The sequence below is a fragment of the Delphinapterus leucas genome, chromosome 5, assembly GCF_059928025.1.
Source record: "Delphinapterus leucas isolate spDelLeu-1000000601 "Yukka" chromosome 5, BTC_Dleu_Yukka2, whole genome shotgun sequence".
NCBI classification, from domain to species: domain Eukaryota; kingdom Metazoa; phylum Chordata; class Mammalia; order Artiodactyla; family Monodontidae; genus Delphinapterus; species Delphinapterus leucas.
In genome coordinates, this window is record NC_143133.1 from 98,451,142 (window position 1) to 98,462,268 (window position 11,127).

The window sequence follows — 11,127 nt, forward strand, 5'->3', positions numbered from 1 at the left end:
GAAACATTATGAATGTGTTCTCCTGGAGTTTTCAACTCTCAGACTTGTCCAAACTGAGCCTGCAGCAGCTTAGCAATTATAGTTCAATTTTCCCTACCCCAGCACTAGTTTCTGCAGAGGTTTTTGCTCATGTGCTTATGCTCCAATAAGTTGTGATTTTTCTGTCTGTCGTCTCTCCAGGGACAGCAGTTTGCCCTGTGGTCTCACTTTTCTTCTGGATCTAAGAAGAATTATTGATTTTTCAGTTTGTTCTACTGAGGACAAACTGAACAATTAAGACAGAGTGGTGATTTCCAAGCTCCTTACACATTGGACTAGAAACCAGAAGCCCTGTGCTACCTTTTAAACATAATATGTTGCTCTTCACTCATGAAATGTCAATAGTAAAACTCAACATTTGAAGGGTACCATGTGCCATGGAAATGTATGGTAATTATTGTTTAATAGCAGATTGAGCTATCCTAATTTCAGTACATTGGATATGTAGAAATCTTGGGCAATATTTTTTCATTAAAATACTAGTTCACACCTAACATTAAAAATTTTCCTTCATTTTGCAAAACAAGTTAACTGCAGGCAGTTTAATTGACCAGTAAAACAATTCTATCTGAATATCTCTATCTGGAATCAATGAATCATCCATCATTCTTAAAATACATTCCTCAAATTTAGAACTTTTATCTTCTTGTGCGATTAAACAATAACCACCCAAACCAAAGAATCACTACCCACAAAAGAGAACTGAAATTCAATGTTATAAAACTAAACTTAATAATCCAAAGGTGGACTGCCTAAGCATAGTACCAATGAATTCTTAGCTGAATCCTGATAAATATAAAATATTTTTCAAGAAAACAGTCACTATTAAAAAATCCAATGAGTGAAATGAAAAGGAAATCTCACAATGTTTGCGAGATTTGTGAACCAAAACTGATATTTTTTCCAATTATTACAATTCCCCTGATTGCCTACAAGCTATTTTCTTAACTGCTTTTGTAATGTTAGCTGCTTCAAATTCATATGCACCATTTAAGAAGCGGGAAAAAAGTAGTTAACTTGTTTTCTGTCTGCCTTATGAAGTTTCCATTCCCCTATCCTGAATCCTTGCTTTATGAGATGGGGATGGAATACTTATATCCCTTGCTCTCAGAATGAGTTCCTGCAACAAAACAGAGATGACTCAGTCTTCCAAGTGCTTGCTGAGCACCATAGGGGCAAGTTATCTATGAAGGTTTACAGGGTACAAGGATTTTGCTTATTGATTCAACCTTCCTACAAGTGTTTGGTGAGTACCACAGAGAACACACTGTTTGCTAAGGTTGACAGGGTAAGGGGGTTAGTGCCTCCTTCCAACAGTTTATTATATGCTATGCTTAGGTAGTCTGTCTTAGCAGCTGTATTTATGGTGCCAGGAGGCTATGGAGGTATTAGCAAAGAGCTTCAGAGGGGGTTAATTAACCTAAAAACATTTAAACTAAATATAATAGACCCCCAAATAGAATTTTACTTGGCAAATTTCTAACAGTCTTGCCATCTGACTGTTGGACCTTAAAAGAATCCTAACATAATGACAAATTCCTAGATCTAGAAATTAGGCTATATTTACCATCCAATGGCAAATGTGCTCAAAACAGTGACATCCTGGAAGTACTTTCAGTTTGTTATCATAATTATGATCTTTTTGTTCTCACTTTAGGGCTAGAAATAAAGAAAGAGGAAAAGTAGGGTAGACCAGACTAAAAGAAAACAATTTAGTAGATTAGACTAAAGAATAGAATTATAGAAATCATTAATAACATCATTTTGTAGAATGGTAGTTCGTATCAGTTGACTGATACGAACAAAATCACCCTAACAGTGACTGAGATATCAGACAGGTCTCCTGACTACTGGTCTATGCTCTGTCCTTTAAACCAGAACAAAAGCTGAACAGTGAATTTATAGAAGGAGATGATGTCACATCAGAATCTGAAACAACACTTGCAACAGTGGAGTGAAGCTGGTGACAGGGGTAAGCAGCAAGAGCTGAGAGATTGCTAATAACAGCACCAGATGTGCCATTAGGGGAAAAAAGTATATTGCCCCCAAATCAAGAGAGTGAGCTCTAAAAGGTTGCCTATGGAGATATAGTTCCCACTAAACAAAGTACAGAGAGTTAATGGGAAAGGTTAACACTAATGCAGGGAGCATTTGGGTCATTTCTTGTACCCTGAGACATGATGGGATGCTGATACAGGTCATGTTTTCTAAAACAAAAAAATAATTCAATTTCAAAGAGAATTCAGCATATTGTCAACTTTTATCACACTGCCAGAGAAGCAGTATGGATTTCAGTTTGCTTCTAGAATTATCTGTATCAGAATAATGAGGATACATTTGTTAAAACTGTAGATTCCTAGGCCTACAGAATCAGGATCTCTGAATTAGTTGATTCTGGGCAGCACCATTAAAGTCTGAGAACCATTGAAAGAAAGCGCTTACCTCTAAATTCTGCCTTAACTGCTGTAATTCTTTTCTGAGTCACTGAACAGAAGTTTGAAATCCTGCAAAAATCACTTATGTCTTCCTACGTTTTACTCTGAACAGTTTTTAAAGTTTGTTTTCTAATTCTCAGAGCCTTGGATAATATTGTTTTTAAGTGTTTCAAATTTCTGCTTAAACTAGGATAATAATGGTGGAAAAGAAATGCTTTCAAGAGATATCTAGGATGAAGGAGGTAATAGCCAAAGCTTACAATATGCCAGGCATTATTTTTACTGCTTTAGATGTATTAATTCAATTCCAAAACAAATTTAAGATTTATTACCGCTGATAACATCATTTCCATTTTGGAGTTGTAGAAACATGCACAGAAGAATTAAATAAATTTCCCAGAATAAAGAACTAGCAAATGGAAGAAGCAGGATTCAAGTCAAAACAGTTGAGTATAATCACCAGTGTTCTTAACCATCACTCTACTGGCTCCCTGTGGAAGTCAGTAAGATTTAGTGACTGGTTGTATATGAACTGCAATGCCAAAGATGACGCTTTGCTTCTGATAAGTTATACTCTTGATCCACATTCACTGAAATAGGAATAATTACTAACAAGTGTAATAGCAACATAGAATGGTATTGTTTCATCCTGGTCTCAGCCTATCAATAAGCAATGTTGTGGCTGGACCAGATCTTGTGTTTCTTATAATTGTAAGACGCCCTTTAGAAACAATCATCAGAAAAATTTGAAAAAAAAATAAAGGCTTACTTCTAACAGGATCAGGAAATTACACAGCACATATGGGGTCACACAGTGAGGAGGGCATGGGTAGAGTGAGAGAGAGAATAAGAGCCTGGGGTTCTGTTTTTATTGGGGTCAAGGGTGGGGCCAAGGAATTCAAGGACTCATTCTTTATTGGTGAATTTAAAACATAAGAGTGGGAATTTAAGGCTCTGGAAGATAAAAAAAAAAGTTGCCCAAATGTCAGTTAACCAAATCAGTCAAAATCTCTAAAACAAAGAAACCTCTGTGAGGCGAGGTCCTGTTACCTGTAGCGTTTACTGCATTCCTGGGATAGATGGGAGTGATAGCCAGCTTTGAAATGGATGCCTAGCAATCAAAGCCTCAGTCAGTCATTTGCATTACAAAAAGGGGGAAAAAACAACAACTGTCAGGTTTACACTACTGGTTCTACTGTAACAATTAACATTTTAGAAGAAATTGCTGATTTCCAGTACCAACCAAGATGGAATAAGCCTAGTATGGACTATCTCTCCTAACAGATTACAACCATACACTCTGAGAAAATACAAAACAACTACCTGAAAACTGAAAATTAAAAGGTAGAAGAACAACCAGGAAGAAAAATCAAAACATGAATAATGGCCAGAAGCATATATTCTCATTTGTCTCTAGGTTTTCACCCAAAAGGGGGCCAAGTCCCAGAACTGTGCAACAGCTATGAACAGTTGGAAACTCCAGGAAAAACACCCTCTCTCTAGCCAGAGAACCAGAAAAGAGGTCCTCTGCACGCTGATGGGTATGCAGAGATACCCTCCTTTCTTTCTCTTTTTCCATCTCCTGGCCTTCCCTGAGGCCAGCCCCAGTCTCAAAATGGCAATGCTGAGGCAGCAGTAGTACTGGCAGCCATGTAGTGGTAACCCAAAATCTTAAGGGAAAACCCTTCCCTCTAGCAAGAGGAATGGAGAACTGGACTCTTGTGTTTCTCACAGTGTTGGGAGGAGGGGAGGATTTCTTTCTTTTTTTATTTTCCTCTTATTTCTATATCCTAAGGGTAGTCACCACTGCACAAACAGCGCAACTGCATGGGGAGCCAAAATTCTGAGCGTAAACCCAGATTCTGAGCCAGAAAACAGTTGCCCTAGGAAAGCATGGCTGCAACTACAGACAAAATTTTACTGATTGCTTTACCATGTAAGTTCCACTCCCCCTGTGGGTTTCAACTACCCTCTGTGATTTATTTGCTGATTATATTCCAGCAAAACCTGTATGGCAGTAATTCTCACTCCTACACTCCCCAACAACTATAGGTAAATGGTTAGATGGGGGAATACAGCAGCGTCTTCTTCTGGGTGAGAACAGAGTCTCTGCAGTTTAGAAATTGGAGTTGGTCCCTTCCTCTTACACTGATGGGAAAAAGACAGGAAGAGCACCTTGAACTATATCCTCAACCTCGGAAAATAGTCTCCAGAGAACCACTTGTAAGGTTTGAAGTTGATAGCAGACTATAATGGACTTCTAAATATTTCAGCACGGACCATGTGATAATATATTTCCAGCAGTTGGTTAAAACTTTAAGTCTAGAGGCAGTTGCCCTAATCAAGAGTGGTCAACTAACATTATATCAAAAAGGTCCATACTCTAGAAATTGCTATTATAAGTACTTTTATCCTGTACAAATCAACTATTGACACTTCGGCAATTATCATACTGAGTATCAGACATGGATCTTTACAACTGAAACTTATGGCTTTAGTATTTAGAATATAAATCTTAGAAACTGGCTCTTATTGGTGAAACAGGTAAGCATTTATGACATGTGGGCTGACTAAAATACTTGAGATATGCTCCCCATCCTTGGATGAAGAAGTTACAAAAATCTACCTATCTTTCACCTTTAGAGATAAAACTTGAGTCTTGATTCCCTAATCTGTCCTTTGCCTAGTCATTGATAATGAGAGGATTTCTGAATGTCTGATATAAGAATAAAATAATCCCACTTCTGTAATGCTGTTGTGTCTGTCCCAAGTGAACCTTTCATTCAAGGTATGGTCAGAGCACCTAAGTGAATGAAGAGTTGGGACTTTATTGAGCCTATAGGATAAGTTGTAGGAAATATCGAAGACATCATATGCTAATAAACTTTAGCTTAATACATCTCTGTATATGAGGCATAAATTTTCTTTTGTTATACTATAATAGCGAGATCATAGCCAACCCTCACCACTTTTTCTTTGGCAGCTACATCACATATTAACAAGACCCTAGTTATGGTAAGCGGCCAAATTATTTTAGGTCAATTCTCATAACTATGGGGTTGTCCTCCTTCTCCACTGAGGTACTAAACAGCTTGTGATTCATGTTAAGTGCCAGAGCTGTGGAAATTTAAGGATTATGGTACAGCATACCTAATACACAGAGAATATGTGGCTGTACTATGGCTCTGGAAGGGCACAAGAGGGGAGCCAGAAAGTTCCCACAATCCTTAGAGAGAAAAGCACAGAGGTTATTCTGGGGAGCAACCTCAGCAGGTTTCCCCTAAAGAGTTTTACCGCTTTGAGAAGATGCCTGCACCCAAAGAGGTGGGAGTGAAAACCACTGGTATAGACAGACATCATTTGATGCTTCACCCTGCCTTGGCCAGACCATGGGGAGGAGTAATCAATATGCACATCAAGACCACTCTGGCTACAGAAATCCCCACTGAACACCCCTATGCAACTATATCCATTATAGTAATAAAATGCTCTTGAAACATAGCACAGTGCTGCCAATACCAATCTTATACCAGTTACTGATTAAGCAAGTAACACCTTTTTTCCAAGAAGCTCAAGGTTACTGAAACTGAGAGGAAGAAATCGTCAAAATACTCTTCTAGTCCATCAGTCTTCTCCTGGCTTCACTCACCTCCCATCAGGCCTTGACTCCAAACTCAGTCTTTAACCACTGCTCCCTATAGTGTCACATAAAGTCATGCCCTTCCTCCTCAGCCATGACAATTTTCACCCAAAGCCACTCTCACCATCAGTTTTCTCTAGTTCCACGCCTAGGGCTACCACACTGTTTACTGGGATGATGGAAATTGCAGCTTAATCTTACCTGAGTCCTTACTGATATTCAGTTCTCAATCTTAGGGTTGGAAAAACGAGGTGATACTCAGTTCAACGTTCCCATTTAAGACAGAATTGCCCTCTACAATATCCCTTAGAAATCCAATTTATGACTAAACTCACTTAGCTATAGGTCAATAATTTTCCCTGAAATAATTTCCCTAAAGTTTTACACAATGTATATAAACTGATAAAAGTCCACCTCACTGTTTTCTATCAAATGATTTTGGTTCTGTCTTCTGTCAAAAGGAAAATGAATCTGCTCCCTAAGCTATATATCATCCCCTCAGTCATTTGAAGCCCATTCCCCTGTGTCTCAAATCTCCTCATCATAAAATAAGGTTATGGTTTCCTTTTATGACATGGTTTTTAGATCCTTCTCCATCATGGTTGTCTCTTAAATTATAGTGAGTGAGCACAAATTAGATTGGGGTGAGGTGGGGTGGAAGTAGTGAAGAGACAGATCATCTGGTGCCCAAGGAGAACATTATTAAGTCTGAGGAGGAGAACTGGTGGGGAACAGAACAATGGAAAAATAGGGCACTATCAGATGTCTACTTGACAATGGTTTCCAAAGTTTCCACTAAATTAATTGGTGCCTAGTTCCACAGACTACCCTGACCAGCTTTGTTCTACAAGGTCTTATCTAGAGGTACACCCCATTTAGTGCTTGCCACCCATCACACTAGATATTTGAATAAAGAAAATAGAGAAATTTTTGGGTTCTAAGAATTTCTACCTCATAGAGAGATATAAAGTTGCTAGATATTTTCATATTTTAGGAAAAACCTTAGGGTTTTTCTGAGAAAAAAATTAAAATATAAAACTTGAAATTTTAGTGTGCTTTGCAATTTTTGTCATTTCATCATTTTTGAAATGGGTCATCTATAATTTGCTCAGAAAAATCATTATATTTTAGTGTATTTAAAGGTAAAAACCCCAGAAGAAAAAAAGTGATATAATTGTTAATTTTCTGTATTGTTGAGTGGTTTGTTTCTGTTTTGTTTTTGCATTACAATCGTAGGGGAAAACAAAAACAAAATTCCTTGGCCAGCAGGAAGAATTTCACTCAGGCCTTTCAAAACTTCAGCCTCTTTCCAACCAAATCCTTCTCTCCCTCTGCTTCCAAGAAATTTGTATCCCCATTTTAAAGCTATCCTGCTCACACCCCAGGCTTAGCTCCCCCAAATGAATTTCCTAGATACCCACCAAAGCTACTTTCTTCTGATCTTCAGGTCCTACTTATGCCTGGGTACCTCTAGGAACTCACCAGCAACTTTCACTCAGCCACCCCTTTTCACATTCCTCCAAACTACTTGTGACTTTTGCTTCAAGGCCTATTGACTTACCTTTGATGTGAATTTTCAGGGATAATCTGTTTCTTCTGAAATCTAGATGTGTCTCTTTAACTCATAAGTCCTAGAAATAATCCATTCCGTACAGACGCACAGAAATAGCAATATTACACTGGAAATTACCAACAATGGACAAATAAAACAGAAGCAGACTCGTAAATACAGAGAATAAACTGCTGGTCACTGGAGGGCAGGGAGTACAGGGCTGGGCAAAATAGGTGAAGGGAATTAAGAGATACACACTTCCAGTTATAAGATAAATAACTCATGGGAATGTCATGTACAGCATAGGGATATAGTCAATAATATTGTAATAACTTTGCACACAGATTACTAGACTCATCATGGTGATCAATTCATAATATATATAAATGTTGAATCACTATTTCGTACACCTGAAACTGACATAAGTGTCAGTTTGTGAAGTATGTAAATTATACTTCAATAAAAAAAGAAAAAGAAAAATATCTATTTCTAAAGGGCCAGAAGACAGGGACTTCCCTGGAGGTCCAGAGGTTAAGACTTCTCCTTCCAGTGCAGGGGGTGGGGGTTCCATCCCTGGTCGGGATGGAACACGTGCCTCGCGGCCAAAAAACCAAAACATAAAACAGAAGCAATACTGTAACAAATTCAGTAAAGACTTTAAAAATAGTCCACATCAAAAAGAAAAAAAAAGGAATCATAAAAGAGCCAGAAAACAATCACCAAAGGCTATGGTAAACGCAACTATAGGTAACAACTTCTTTTCTTTCAAGATTGGTTTTAGCAATAAAAAGACAAGACAACAGTAATATGAGAGCTGAAATGCAGGAATTGAACAGATTAAAATATTTTAATAATAATAATTGACTTCTGCAGTACAGTGCTGAACCCAAGACTAATGGGCTTTCTCTGAATGATTTTGGAAATTGTGGAGTATTTTGAGCTCCCCTGAATTCTGTTCAGAGATTATGCTGACATTTTTTGGTGTGGCCAATATATTTCTCATCCATCTATACTATTTCATTAATTCAATTAGAGGCTGACTCTTCAACTGGGAATTTGTCAAATCCTGAGGCATAGTAAGCCATCTATTCCTGCCTGGGAGCCAGGAATGATGGGAAAGCATTTCACAAAGAAACTGCTTGCATATAAATGTCCCAGGATAGTTCTTGAAATTGTGGTTCTAAATGCACCCATCAGCTTTAGATCACACTGGGCAATGCAAAATTCTCAGAAAATGAAATCATCAAGATAGAATGGATATTGAATAAGTTAACCTAAACAAAAAAAACTATTATAAATACAGAAGATAGAAGATTCACATCACATTTCCAGGAAAACCTACTCATATGCACTGTCAGAAAAGCAGAATCTGTGTAACTTACCCAGAAAAATGGAGGAGTCAATGCAGGGATCATTGACAGGAAAATTCAGCAAAAGAGAGAACTAAGAAAGCATGTGAACTTGAACAAGGCATATATACTCCCTGGGCCTCTGTTTCCTCATTATTGAAATAATAAGATGATTGGAATGAGTGAATCTGACGCCAAAATTAATTATAATTTTGACCAGAAGGACTACAAGAGGAATTGTCCATTGTCCCTTCCTTCTTCTTTCCACAACATTGATTTTAAAAATCCTTGAAAGCATCTAGGTTTATATTTAATAATTGCCCTCATCTACGCAAAAATTTTAAACTTAAGTTTTTTGCACACTTGGGATTTGTGCAAGAGATATATTTACAACAATAAAAATAATGGGAATTAAATTATACACAATAGATGTTCAAAAAAGAAATGCAGTAATAGCGGGTTTTTTTCTAATTCACGGAGGTTGTGAAAATATTAAAAGTGCCCCACTTCATATGGGATTGGGGGAAATTCATACTTTTTCTTTCTGTTTTCTAAATTGCCTTCAATGTCCATGTGTAGCGTCTATTATCAGAAAAAGAAAACGAGTTTGTTTATAAAGAAAGGGAAAGGGAAAATAAACCATTTTGTATATCAACTATGAAGCATTCTTTTTTATATAGACTATATTAATTGAAATGCTTATCTGCATAAGTGTTCTGGTTCTTTCCCATTTTATGATATTTTCTATTTCTTAAAACAATTTTCTCAGTTTTAAGAAAAATCGAGGTAAATCGTGCTTAAATTTAGACTGAAATTAAGGATAGAAGGGAAACATTCAACCTGAAAATAATTTGGTACATTAAGAGTTTAGTAAATATCACTAGTTATTTGACTTAGTTGGTGTAGGCAAGGACGGAAGATTTGTCCAGAGTTAAGGGGTCTCTGCAGCCATTTAGAGAGAGCCAAAGTGTCAAGGGCTTGAGGGGTAGGGTGGGGGGTTGTGAAGGACACACCTCATAGAACATGTCAGTCACAGCACCTGGGAGTCAAGGCATGAGCTTTGGAAGACTCTTCCTCAGACAAAGGCAGGGATAGGACAGCGTGAAACATGGGGGCAAAGAAGAAGGATGGGAAAGTGAGGCCCCCTCCAAATGTGGGGCCTCTGGGTTCCTGAGGTGCTGTCTTTTCTCTCACCTGGAACCAAGAGTTCTCTCTGTCCCATCTCTGTGGCCCTCAGAATGCCTTGTGTAGAGTCAGAATAACTACTAGCTATTAATAACTACTAACACTTATGAGCAATTGCAAAGTGCCAGACACTATTCTAAATGCCTTACACATATGAACTCATTGGATCCTCACAGCAGCAAATGTTTTTACAGATAAGGAAACCAATTCAGAGTGATCCAGGGACTTGCTCTAAGGGCCAGAGTGTTGGAAGAAGCATTCAGCCCAGGCAGTCAGACCCCAGAGCTGGCATTCTTCCCTGCTTCTCCGCAAGTGGAAAAAGGAAGGAAGGAAGGAGGTGAAATATCTTATAATGAAGAGAGAGGTTTTTTTTTTAACATCTTTATTGGGGTACAATTGCTTTACAATGGTGTGTTAGTTTCTGCTCTATAACAAAGTGAATCAGTTATATATATACATATGTTCCCATATGTCTTCCCTCTTGCGTCTCCCTCCCTCCCACTCTCCCTATCCCACCCCTCCAGGCTGTCACAAAGCACCGAGCTAATATCCCTGTGCCATGCGGCTGCTTCCCACTAGCTATCTACCTTACTACGTTTGTTAGTGTGTGTATGTCCATGACTCTCTCTCGCCCTGTCAAAGCTCACCCGTCCCCCTCCCCATATCCTCAAGTCCGTTCTCCAGTAGGTCTGCGTCTCTATTCCCGTCCCACCCCTAGGTTCTTCATGACATCCTTTTTTTTCTTAAATTCCATATATATGTGTTAGCATACGGTATTTGTCTTTTTCTTTCTGACTTACTTCACTCTGTATGACAGACTCTAGGTCTATCCATCTCATTACAAATAACTAAATTTCGTTTCTTTTTAAGGCTCAGTAATATTCCATTGTATATATGTGCCACATCTTCTTTATCCATTCATCTGAT